The sequence below is a fragment of the Aulostomus chinensis genome, chromosome 4 (genome assembly GCF_037954235.1).
Source record: "Aulostomus chinensis isolate RoL2024-O1b breed Wild chromosome 4, RoL_Achi_v1.0, whole genome shotgun sequence".
In the NCBI taxonomy this organism is placed as follows: Eukaryota; Metazoa; Chordata; class Actinopteri; order Syngnathiformes; family Aulostomidae; genus Aulostomus; species Aulostomus chinensis.
In genome coordinates, this window is record NC_141323.1 from 22,731,892 (window position 1) to 22,744,852 (window position 12,961).

The window sequence follows — 12,961 nt, forward strand, 5'->3', positions numbered from 1 at the left end:
GTGTGATGTTGTATGTCTGTCAAAAAAAAGAAAAAAAAAAAAGGGAGGGGGGGCGACACTTCTTCTGCCACTAGATGGCGGTACCTGTGACCAAATCACAACTGAAGCACTTTTGCGCTTCCTATGGACTTTTCCTTAATTAAGTCTAAATTCTTGCTTGTGTTGTACGTCACTTTGGACAAAAGCGTCTGCTAAATGAAATTGTAGAATTGTAGAATTGTAGAACTTGGGTACAAAGTTGAAGAGGAGGGTTTTTGGAGGGGAGGGGATTTTTTTTCCAGTGTTGTAAATCAAAGTAACTCCAACTACATGATAGAATTTCTCAAAATGTCCTGACTAAGATGGATTCCAAACCAAATCAGCTGTCACAAGGGAAAGTCTGCAAGTAAACACACACACACACACACACACACACACACACCAACTGACATTCCCAGGGACTAAACCAAACCAATTCCTACGTAACCCTAAGCTCCACCTCAGTTCCAGATGAAACTGGTTGAACATGGAACCGTCCCACTTGGAACATTTCCATCACCTTCACCACCACTGGAGTATCAACAAAGATTTTGGTCAACACCAGAATGGTTGAGACAAGACAACAAGCTACCAATCCTCTCTCTCTCCCTCATCATCAGCTGCTACAGCCCTTGAAAGAAAACCTTTGACACATGGACCTACAGTAGGAGCAGATGTTGTCTCCTCTGGAACAGCAGTTTAACGTTGTTGGCAGGACTCGAACCTGCGCGGGGAGACCCCAATGGATTTCTAGTCCATCGCCTTAACCACTCGGCCACAACAACTACACTCCCACACACATGAGTAGAGGATTGATATTCAACAATTAATCTTCATCAAAGCACAGTAGATTTTTTTTTATCTTCTCACAAACACAAACTATTTGTGTGTGTGTGTGTGTGTGTGTGTGTGTGTGTGTGTGTGTGTTGTTTACCAGCAAGCTGAAAACTGTTGTGGTTTTTGACAGTTCTATTGTTTCTGAATGAAAATCATGTGAAGGGACTTCCGGTGACGCCATGATGTAGAAGACACGAGGGAGAATTGCTCCGAGAGAAAACTAATGTAAAAATAGCTCTTTAACGTGATATTAGCAGCAGAAAGGGGTCGAGGACGCGGATAATCAGAGACTAAAGATAAGAGAAATAAAATGGACAAAAAAGGGAAGTCAGCTAAGAAAGAAAATGCGAATGATACAGGCGCCGGCGGAGCGCGGAGCGCCGCACCGGGGATGACCATGTCCGGAGACGAGGTATCGATGATATTAGCGGAGCTCCGTAAACTACGCCAAGAACATGCAGACGCGGTGACGGAAAACAAAGGAGCCTTAGCAAGACTAGAAGCTAAAATAGCTGAAATGGGGGAGAAAATGGCTCAGTTGGAGCAGCGGTCAGATGAGATGGAAGAGAGGATTAACGACACGGAAGGCCAGACGGCGAGGCTGGAAAGAATGGTCACTTTTCTACTTCAACACGAGGCAAGGCTGTCCGCGAAATGCGAGGACTTGGAATCAAGATCAAGAAGAAACAACATAAGAATACACGGAATCCCAGAGGGTGCTGAGAAAAACGACACCATAGGATTTGTGACTCATTTTATTCAGTCCTCAATGAACTTCCCTGATAAAATGGCGGTTCATTTCGAGAGAGCGCACCGATCACTGACTACGAAGCCGAGAGAAAACACGACCCCCCCGCGAGCAATAATTGTTCGCTTCCTCAACTACAGGGTGAAAGAACGGCTGATTCAAGAAGCATGGAAGAAAAAGCTCACGTATGAGGGACGTAACGTCTACTTTAACCAGGATTACACAAATGAAGTACAAAAAAAGAGGAAACAAGTAAGGGAAGTTATAAAGAAACTAAAGGAGAAGAACGTGAAGGCACAATCTCCATATCCTGCACAGCTGAAAGTCTTTCTGGAAGACGGGACAAAGACGTTTGCCACATTAATGGATGCTGCACCCATGCTGAGGAATATGGGGATTCAGGTGGAGGAGGAGGACGAGACCGAGAGACTACAGAGAGTGATGGCGCAAGGCAGCTGGACCATAATGACGGGACAGAGGGGGAGAAGACAGCAGCCAAACATCACAGAGACGGATCTACGGGCCCTTATCAAGTGAAGTATTTCATACGAAGAGGATGCCCTGAAATATACATGATCAATACAAGTGTCTGTTAAAAAGGACATACACGAAGACAAATGGAGCTGGTTAAGAGGTAATTTACTACTTATAAAAAAAAAAAAAAAAAAAAACAACAGACAAAATATTGTTTTGGTTCTATTTTGGAGCAAAATCACTGCTTTTGTGGAGCAAATGGCAACTTTACACAACATCCGAGAAGTTGCAAGTGCACATAGTGCGAACCACCAGAGGGCCTTCGTCACAATTCTCTGGTCAGGGGACAGTTGGGAGTCTTGTTTTTCTTGTTTTTCTTGTTATTGTGTATTAGTTCTTGAGGAGATGCAGACTTGTCTTTTTCGCTGTGCTACTTTTTGCACAGTTATATTAGTTAATAAGAGATGTAAAGTTACTGGGTTTCCACTTAAACAAATATGAGTAGGCTAAACCTTGTGTCATATAATGTCCATGGGTTGAATCACCCCATAAAGAGAAAGAAAATACTGAGTCAATTGAAAAAAATGCAATGTTCAATAGCTTTGATACAAGAAACACATCTGGATGACAACGAATGTAACAAACTGAAAAGGGAATGGGTAAACCAAGTATTTCATGCTTCTTTTGGAAAAAGAAGGGGAGTAGCCATATTAATAAATAAATCCCTGCAATTTCATACAGAGAAAGTGATAAAAGATCATCTGGGAAGATATGTAATGATGGTTGGTTCCATAAGCGATATGACAATATCCATACAAAATGTTTATGCCCCAAATGAGGAAAATGCGGCATTCTTTAAAAATATAGCCAACGTAATTGCCAACAATGGGAAAGGGATGATAGTGATTGGGGGTGATTTTAACACAGTGCAGAATGGTAAGCTGGATAGATTGCCTCCAGAACAGGGACCAAGTGCAAAAAAATCTAAGGTACTAAATAATGTCATAAGAGAGCGAGGTCTTACTGATCCATGGAGAAGAAATAACCCTAGAGGGAAGGATTTGTCTTTTTACTCAAACCCACACGGGAGTTATTCAAGGATAGATTTTTTCTGCGTTTCACAACAACATATGCATAAAGTGCTGGACTGTGGCACAGACACCATCACTATAAGTGATCATGCTCCTATTACGCTAACGGTAGATATGGGTAATGAATCTTTTTTCAAATACTGGAGACTTCATGTATCTCTGTTATCAGATGAGAGTGTGGTAAAGGAACTAAAACAAAATTTAAAGGAATACTTTCAAACTAATGACAATGGGGAAGTTTCACCTTCAATTTTATGGGACGGGGGGAAGGCAGTTATTAGAGGGAAAATAATAGAGATATCTTCCAGAATGAGAAAGGCCCGATTAAAGCAACAAAATATGTTAGAGAATAAAATTAGAGAGTTGGAATTGGAACACAAAAGAACATCAAGTAACTCAACACTTATCGAACTGAAAAAAATCAAACAACGGCTCGATGAACTATTAACTTACAAAGCAGAGGGGGCTTTAAGGTTTACGAACCAGAGATATTATGAGATGGGGAATAGAGCCAGCAGATTATTAGCATTTCAACTTAGAAAAGCCCAGGCAAATAGGACGATAAATAAAATAAGACATCCTAACTCTAAAAAATATATGATAAAGCCAACGGAGATAGCAGAAGCCTTTGCAGAATATTATAAAAATCTATATGATGACCCTGACTCGCAATCACTAGAAAATAAAACACTGGCATTCCTCAAAAGATTGCACTTACCGTCATTATTAACAGAGGAGGCATCTGAAATGGTTCGGCCAATCTCAGTACAGGAAATAGCTAATACAATTAAGGTACTTAAAAATAATAAATCCCCTGGCACGGATGGGCTCTCGGGAGAATTTTATAAGTGTTTTGCGAAGGAGATTACACCAGCCCTTTTCAAAGGATTTAATTATGCCCTGACATCAGGTGACCCAGCAACATCTTGGTCAGAAGCCATTATCTCAGTCATACATAAAGAAGGAAAGGACCCAACCACATGTGAAGGATACAGGCCTGTCAGCTTGTTATGTAGTGATCTGAAGATATTGACTCATATTTTAGCACATAGGATACAGATATATATAACAAAATTAATCAAACCAGATCAGACAGGGTTCATCCCTGGTAGACAAGGAGCTAACAATATTAGGAGAACATTAAATCTTATATCATGTACTAAAAACAACAGACAGCCCGCTTTGATGCTCAGTTTAGATGCACAAAAGGCATTTGACCAGGTAAAATGGAGCTTCCTATATCGGACATTAGAAGTTTTTGGGTTTCATTCAACATTTATAGATTGGGTAAAATTGGTTTATAAAAACCCCAAATCACGGATTAGAGTTAACGGATGCTGTTCAGATTTCTTTCCCCTCAAAAGAGGGGTCAGACAAGGGGATTGTCTGAGTCCATTGCTGTTGGCATTAAGTACTGAACTATTAGCCGAATCAATAAGACAAAATAAGGATATTAAGGGAATAAGAGATGAAGGGGGAGTGGAGCATAAAATATCTTTATTTGCTGACGATATATGAACATATCTAAGTGAACCCTCCTTAACTCTACCAGCTTTATTGAACAATCTGAATGAATATGGAGAATCATCAGGTTATTTAACTAATGAATCTAAGTCAGTAGCAATGATGCTTTCAGGCAAATATCCAACTGAATTAGAGGGAAAGTTCAATTTCAAATGGACCACCACAGGGTTTAGATATCTTGGCATCATTATTACTCCCATTATATCACAGCTATTAAAAGAAAATTATGGAAAACTGATTACAGAAATAAAGAAGGATTTGGCCAGATGGGAGATATTGCCCCTGTCGATGGTGGGAAGAATCGAAACAGTGAGAATGAACATTGTACCCAGATTGTTGTTTCTGTTCGAGTCACTGCCAATTATGGTCTCTAGTTCAACTTTTAAGATGTTAGACAAAATCATATCTAAATTTGTTTGGCAAAATAAAAAAGCTAGAATCAAATACAAAATCCTTCTTTGCCCAAAAGAGAAGGGAGGGTTAAATTTACCTGGTCTAAAAAATTATTATTGGGCAGCACAACTTAGAGCGATTATTACGTGGATCACGAAGGAGACAGACACAATGTGGGTGGGAATGGAACAAAATTCCTGTCAGAAAACACCTTTGGAGGTACTCCCGTTTTTGAAAGAGAAGATGCAGAAAAAAGAGGGGCTGCGTAATGACTGGATTAGGGTAACAATAAAAGTATGGTCAATAGTGCGAAAAAAACTGAAAATATCTAAGTCAATAAGTAGAATCACCAAAATAGCAGGAAATCCAGACTTTTTACCATCTGTTATGGATGCAGGGTACAACAAATGGAGAAGTAAGGGGTTAATTTATATTGCACAAGTTTTCAATGGACAGTATATGAAGTCGTTTGAGCAACTTAAAAAAGAGTTTAACTTACCGAACCATGACTTCTACAAATTTCTACAATTAAGACACTACCTTCAGAAGCACAGAGAGTGGGAAAATATTTGTAGAACACCATCTAAGCTGGAGGAATTGCTGTTGTCGTATTTGGAGGGGGAGACTAAAAAGGGGTTAATATCAAAAATCGATAGAGTACTACAACATGAATGTAAGGACAACAATTTGGATGTTAAGGAAAAATGGGAATTAGAAACAAATACGATTATACCAGATGAAAATTGGGAGGAAACATTCAGAGCAGGACACAAATTAACAAGCAGCCCAATGTGGAGGGAGTTTGACTGGAAGGTGAAGATGAGATATTTCAACACTCCATCTAAGACTTCAAAATATAGCAACACATCTGAACTGTGTTGGAGAGGATGTCAGTTAATAGGAGATTTTACGCACATATTCTGGGATTGCCCACAGCTGTTGAACTTCTGGGAGAATGGTCGGAAGGAGATTGGGCAAATTTTGGACATTAATTTTGCTTTGGACGCAGCAATGTTTATCCTTGGCATACCACCTGAGAATCTGACAGACAGAAACCTGATTGCTTTGTGGAGGATTTTGATTCTGATCGCTAAAAAGACAATAACAGCCTGCTTGCTAAAGCCAGAACCTCCAAACATATCACAATGGAGGAATAGAGTAAAAAATGTATACATCATGGAAAAAATCACAGCAAGGTTACAGCTGAAAACAGGACAGTTTGCTGAAAGATGGGCACCAGTGAAAACAGTATTGGAATTATAAACATCAACATTTTTTAAAATTTTTTTATTTATTTATTTTTTTTTCATGTGTATCTTGGAATAAGTATCTGAACACTTGTCTGGAATATTTGTCTGCGCATCTCTGTCATGTTCTATCTGTGCTGTATGTATGTTAAATAAAAAATAAGTTCCAAAAAAAAAAAAAAGCCTCACAGTAATTCAATAATCTAGAAGTAGAAACCAGAGTCACTTGGGACAAGGATGGGATTCAAACCCATGGTTGAGGAGCACAATGGATTAGCAGTCCATCGCCTTAACCACTCGGCCACCTCGTCTGCTTATGGCAACCCTCACCTTTTTAACAGCTGAACTCTTTGGAGCCTATTTGTCAGAAATGGACCCAGCAGGAGCCACTGAACACAACTCTGACATAATCAGGCTTCTTCCCAGCAGCATCGTACTACAGAAGGCAGAATACAGACCATCGACACATCATCAGAGTGAACACCAGCTGATGTTTACAAGTTTAATTCACCTCTTACTACAAAATGACATCCAAGCTCAGATTCTCTTGTCCTGATTGAACAAGTAAATGTTTAAGAAGATGAGAGTACCAGACTTTTTCATCCAAGGAAACAAGCATCCTATCACTGTCCTATGCAGAGTTTCTTTAAAAAAAAAAAGTGAGACAACCTCAAGATTTTCTGTTTCCTCTTGTTGGATTTTGCCACAGAGAATCAGAGCCAATCAAAAGCTTGTTGGACTTTAACGTTGGAGGACTGAACAAGTCATGACATCATCAGTTTTACCTTCACAGGTGCTTCATTTACTTTACTTTCAATTTTACAGAGGTAGAACCTGAAATCAAAGCTGTCTGTCAAAAGAAGTGAAAGCTTCCCAGGCTGTGATGTTCTTGTCTACAAACTGTCTTGTATGGAGCTTCAATCTTTAATAAAAAGAATAAAAAGAGGATAACATTTGTTGTGATTTGGCGCTTTAAAAATAAAACTTACGACTTACATGGAAACTGTGGGGGGGGGGGTGGAGCCTCCATCAGGTATGTGTTTGATGTCTGAATTCTGTCTCTGATGTCTGAATTCTGTCTTTGATCTCTGGGTTCTGAGCATTGGTCTCCTGCTTCAGTCTTTGATCTCTGACTGATCCTAAACTAATCAAAGGATCACATCAGCATATTGGTCCAGTCTACAGATGGTGATTTTACCTATTTGAAGCCTTATTTTGTGTTTGATGGACATTTTTAAAATCACTAATGATTTTTTGACTGAACATCCTGGACACTGTGGTGCCTGATGAGGAGACAACTTGGGTACAAAGTTGAACAGGAGGGTTTTTGGAGAAGGGATATTTTTGCAGTGTTCCAAGTCAATAATAACTGTGGCAAAATGTCATCATTTTTCAAAATGTCCTCACGAAGATGGTTTGAAATTCTGTCTCTCCCTCATCCTCAGCTTCTACAGCCCTTTAAAGAAAACCTTTGACTCGTGGATCTAAAAAGATCAGATGTTGTCTCCTCCAGAACATCAACACTTTAACGTTGTTGGCAGGACTCCAACCTGAGCAGGGAGACCCCAATGGATTTCTAGTCCATCGCCTTCACCACTCGGCCACAACAACCACATTCACACACACATTTGTAAAAGATTCACATTGACACAATTCTTTAAAATTATGTTACAAGCCCATTTGTGTGAGGTCCTATTTTCTCTTTTTCAGCATTCCTTTGTTTCCAGGTCTCTAATAAGTGCAGAATTACAAAGACAAGCAAGCTTGATCCATCCTGGGCAGGTGATATGAGCCATTGACCACTGGCCAGAGACCCTGGCACAGACGTTGGGGGTGGTGATAGAGAGCATTTCTACAATTATATTCTACATTTATAGAAGTCTACAATCCTACAATTTCATTGAGCAGACGCTTTTGTCCAAAGCCACTTGCATATGTTTTTGGTGAGTTTGGCTCCTGAGCTCAAGACAGTTGTGACTAATAAAGGACAGCTTCAAACGCAGCTGTGAAGCCTCATTGTCAGCTGGGAGGAACGACAGGTGTCTCCCTCTAGTGGCTCCTCACAGCAACACAAGCCTCATTTCATTCACATGCATCCACCACCTCACTACCAAAGGCCAGTTGGGCCTCCACAGACAGGTGAGTTTCAAGTGTTGGACAAAGGTCTTTAAGATGTTCTTATTAATTCTATAACATCTGAGACTAAAATCTATGGAATTACAACTAACAAGCAGTCAAACACCTGATCAGATGCTCCTTCATGAGGCTGAGAAGAATCAATCTAAACTGGGATGAAGAAAATGAATTGAGAAGAGAAACCTACTGATTGGATGACATGGACCCACCTGATCCATGTCAGCCTTGTTGGAGCAGAAAGAGGTGGATCAGAGGAATCAGTGGATCAAGACTCAGGTGTCAGATGAAGAATGTCTTTATTGACAATGGAGTCAGAGAAATCTTCCAATGTGAGAGAACGTGACAGACCATTTTATACCACAGACAGGCTGTGTGTGTGTGTGTGTGTGTGTGTGTGTGTGTGTGTGTGTGTGTGTGTGTCCTAACTGACTGGAAACTGGATAATAACCAGACTAACTTTTATTATTGACCAAGTCTGGGTGACTCACTTAATTCATAACTGAAGTGATTATTTAATTAATAAACAAAACATTTGTCCAAAAGTCATGATCAAATTCATGTAAAATCTGAGCAACGAGGGTTTGAAAATGTTCAAATGAGCCAAAACAATGTCCTGGGTTCCAACCAGGGACCTTTAGATCCACACCAAACTTCCCTGACCTCATAGAAACTAGAACATTTTAACAAATAAATTCAAATTCAACTCAGCAGCAACTCTAGAACAGTCAGAGCACTTGCTAATTCCCCTGTTAGCTCCAGATCAGACAATGCAGGCTCACCTTCACGCTTGGTTGTACGACCGTCACCAGTTGAATCTTCTCTGGTTCAACAAACTCTGGGGACTCAAGACACAAGTCAGCACCGGTGCAGGTCCAGATCCAGATGTTAGCTGATGGGGACAATGGCTTAAGGGAGCTCCAGGTAGCTGGTTTGAACTGGTCCCTCATCTCTGTGAGGAGAAACCATCTGAGGTGGAGGGTGAAGATCTGCTTTGTCCTCCTGATCTCCCAGTAAAGCCAGTATCAGTAGCGGCTGGCTCATAGGGGGCGCTGGGGCGCCGCCCCACCAGCTGTGGAGAGGAAAATCCCTACATGTATTGATACATATATGTGCATATGTTTACAATTTGTATCGTCAATGTCAGCCTTACTTAATTGTGTGTGTCTACATGCAATATGGGTCATTTAAACAACATTTACGCCAACTGACTCATTCAATTAATCGTGAATTTACTCTGATAGACTGTATAATTTGTCTTTAGGGGCGCTCGTCAAAGCGCCCCAGACCTGCAATTAATTAGCCAATCCTGTATGGTTGCTAGGGAAAAATAATGAATAATTGGCCAATCAACATCGCCAAATTTAACGGCGTAGGGGCGCTGGAAAAGTCGCCCCTACGCCAACGTAAAATGCGTGAAGGTTTGGATTGCTAAAGCTAGCTGAGGAGCCCGCGATATTCTTTTTGCGTAGTGAGATTCCCAGATTTCCGATGCCCTACGAAAAAAATACCGCGAGAAGTGAGTGAGAGAGAAAATGGCGACAACAACGATCGAAGTTCAAGAGCAGCAGTTTCCACCAAATTCGGTGAGATCCCTTTTAAATGTCCCTTTTGCGAGGAGGACCATGGCGGAAAAAATCCGCGTTAAGGAGCTGGGACCGGACAAGCCTGAAATCAACATCCAGCAGCAGTCCAAGGAAAAGGCTAAATCCTACAACAGGACTTTTTGCCGGAGCTGGTTTCAGCGCAAGCCGTGGCTGACGGGTTGTGGAGCAGCCAACGCACTTTTTTGCTTCCCCTGCATCCCTTTCAGGAGTGACCGGTGTGATTCAGCATGGACACAGACAGGAATCACTGACCTAAAGCACCTCTCCGAGCGGATTAAGAAACACGAAAGAGCGAAAATTCACATGGAAAACTGCGTGAAGCTAGCGGTTCTTGGGAAGATTAGCATAGCAACGCAGCTCGATGACAGTCACCGCATCGCTGTAAGGAAGCACAATGATGACGTAGATAAGAACCGTAACATCTTATCTAAGATAATTAACTGTTAAATTCCGTGGTGCTTTTGAACTGGCTCTGCGGGGACATGACGAAAGTGATTCCTCTGACAACGCTGGAATATTCAGAGGTCCAGTTGACTTGATGGCATCCATTGATCGGTACTTGAGGGAGCACCTTGAAAATGCAACCGTTTTTAAAGGCACCTCGAGGACAGTACAGAACGAGCTCCTGGACTGTATGCTGGCAGTTTTGAGAGAACAGATCCTGGATGAAGTTAAATCGGCAGACTTTTTAGCGATCCAGGCTGATGAAACTACTGACGTTTCAACACAGTGTCAGTTAGTCTTAGTTCTGAGATACATTGACGACCGCCACAATATTCAAGAGCGGTTCTTTGAATTTTTGAAACTGCCCAACACCTGTGCGGATGCAATAGCCAGTGCCTTATTGGAGAGGCTGCACAGCATCCTTTCTGAGGGACAAGAAAAGAAGCTGATTGCCCAGGCCTGTGATGGGGCAGCTGTGATGAGGGGTGCCAAAGGAGGAGTGCAGCGAAAGGTACAAGACATCTATCCAAACGCTCACTATGTTCACTGCTATGCCCATCAGTTAAACCTGATACTGCAGCAAGCAACCTCCCTCAGATCAGTCACTTTTTTTTCTGACACGGGGGGATTTGCTTCTCTTTTCTCTAAGTCAAGCAAGAGAACTGCAGTGCTTGATGAGAAGTTTGCGCACCGACTTCCAAGTGCATCATCAACACGTTGGAACTTCAACAGTCGTGTTAACACAGTTTATGAGCACAAGAAGGATCTGGTGAATTGCTTTCAGGCTATCTGGAACAGTGAAGGGTTTGATAGCCAGACAAAGAGAGAAGCTGGTGGCTATGTGAGAATGCTGGAAGATGAAACTTTTTGTTTTTTACTGGCCCTGTTCCACAAAATCATGCCACATGTGGACATCCTTTACAACCAGCTGCAGAAGAGAAACATTGATGCTGTCTACATGGCAGGAGTCACCCAGACATTCATTGACCACATGCAGGCTATCAGGTATGCTAAATTAATTAATTTGTAGCCTAACCTCAATTTCTCTGTATATGTAGACTTAAATGCTTATATATCATCTTATTTAAAGCATTGATTTATCTGTATAATATAATTGACAGTAATGATATCCACCTTTGGTTTTGTTCATGTATCCCTAACCAGTTTTTAGAACTTACTCATGAAACTTATGTGTTGGGTCAGGGAGGATGTGCCTACTCTGGCTGAGGATGAGGAGTTCAGGGGACCTGCTCAGGAGCCACCCGCAAAGAGACGCAGAACCTTGGGAGAAGACACACTGCACCATTTGGCACTGGAGGTAAGAACTTGCTTCTTAGTGTGATTTGAATCACATTATTAAATAAAATCAAAATAAGATGTTGGCCATATGATACAGTGGTCCAGACTTAAATGTATATTGTTTTATGATGATATGAATCATTACAGTATGTTTATTACATAATGTAGGCTAGCTCATCAGGTCAATGTATTAAGACAAGTGAAGATGCAATAATTCCTATTTTGTATAATTATATCATTGCATAGGTATGTGACACCATTGTGAGCCATGCCAAGGAGAGATTTAGTTTCACCAAGCATCTTGTCAGCGCCACACTCCTGCAAGGAGACCTGTTCCCACAGCACAGCCGAAAGTTCCCAGATTCAGCACTGAAAACCACAGTGGAAGCCTATCCCTCATTGGACAAGGCCAGACTTCAAACAGAGCTGTCTCTGATCTACGGGAACGAAGAGTTTCAGAGTTGCAGTGGTGCACTGGCTCTCTATCAGGTTTTGATGGAAAATAACCTTCAAGACACGTTCACTGAAACTGTAAGTCTGCTCAACATCCTCATCACCACACCAATGACAACGTCAGAATCTGAGAGGTGCTTCTCCACTTTGAAGAGGATAAAAACTTTTCTTACAAATACCATGGCACAAGATCGGCTCAACGCTCTGGCTATGCTCTCGATTGAGAAAAAACTGACACGAAACATTCCTGGTTTCAACACCAGGGTCATTGAGAAATTTGCCTCCCAGAAAGAGAGACGAGCAAAGTTCCTGTACAAATGACTGCTGAATTCAAACACACACCCAGAAAGACTGAAACAAATAGACAGAGAGACAGAGGGAAAGAGACAGGTAGACGAAGAGAGAAAGAGAGACGGACACAAAGAGAGAGAGACAGAGAGAGACACACACACTAAGAGACAGACAAACAGAGATAGAGACACAGAGAAAAGGACACAAAGATGGAGACAGAGAAGGAGACAGAGACAGACACAGATGAACAAAGAGAGAGACAGAGAGAGAGAGACACACACATTGTTGATTAGTATTGTATAGATTGAGCTCAAATCACCTTCTGTAAAGTTAACATCATTGTATAATATTTGATCGCATAAAATTTACTGTAGTTGTAAATTGTTGTTGTTTTTTTTTGTC

The 12,961-nt window shown here is 41.2% G+C and overlaps 1 non-coding gene across 1 annotated transcript; it reads right to left on the reverse strand.

Moving 5' to 3' along the window:
* Positions 1-721: 721 nt before the first annotated feature.
* Positions 722-803, reverse strand: trnas-aga (transfer RNA serine (anticodon AGA)). The gene has a single exon. It is a non-coding gene; the product is annotated as a tRNA-Ser (tRNA).
* Between the last annotated feature and the right edge of the window lie 12,158 nt (positions 804-12,961).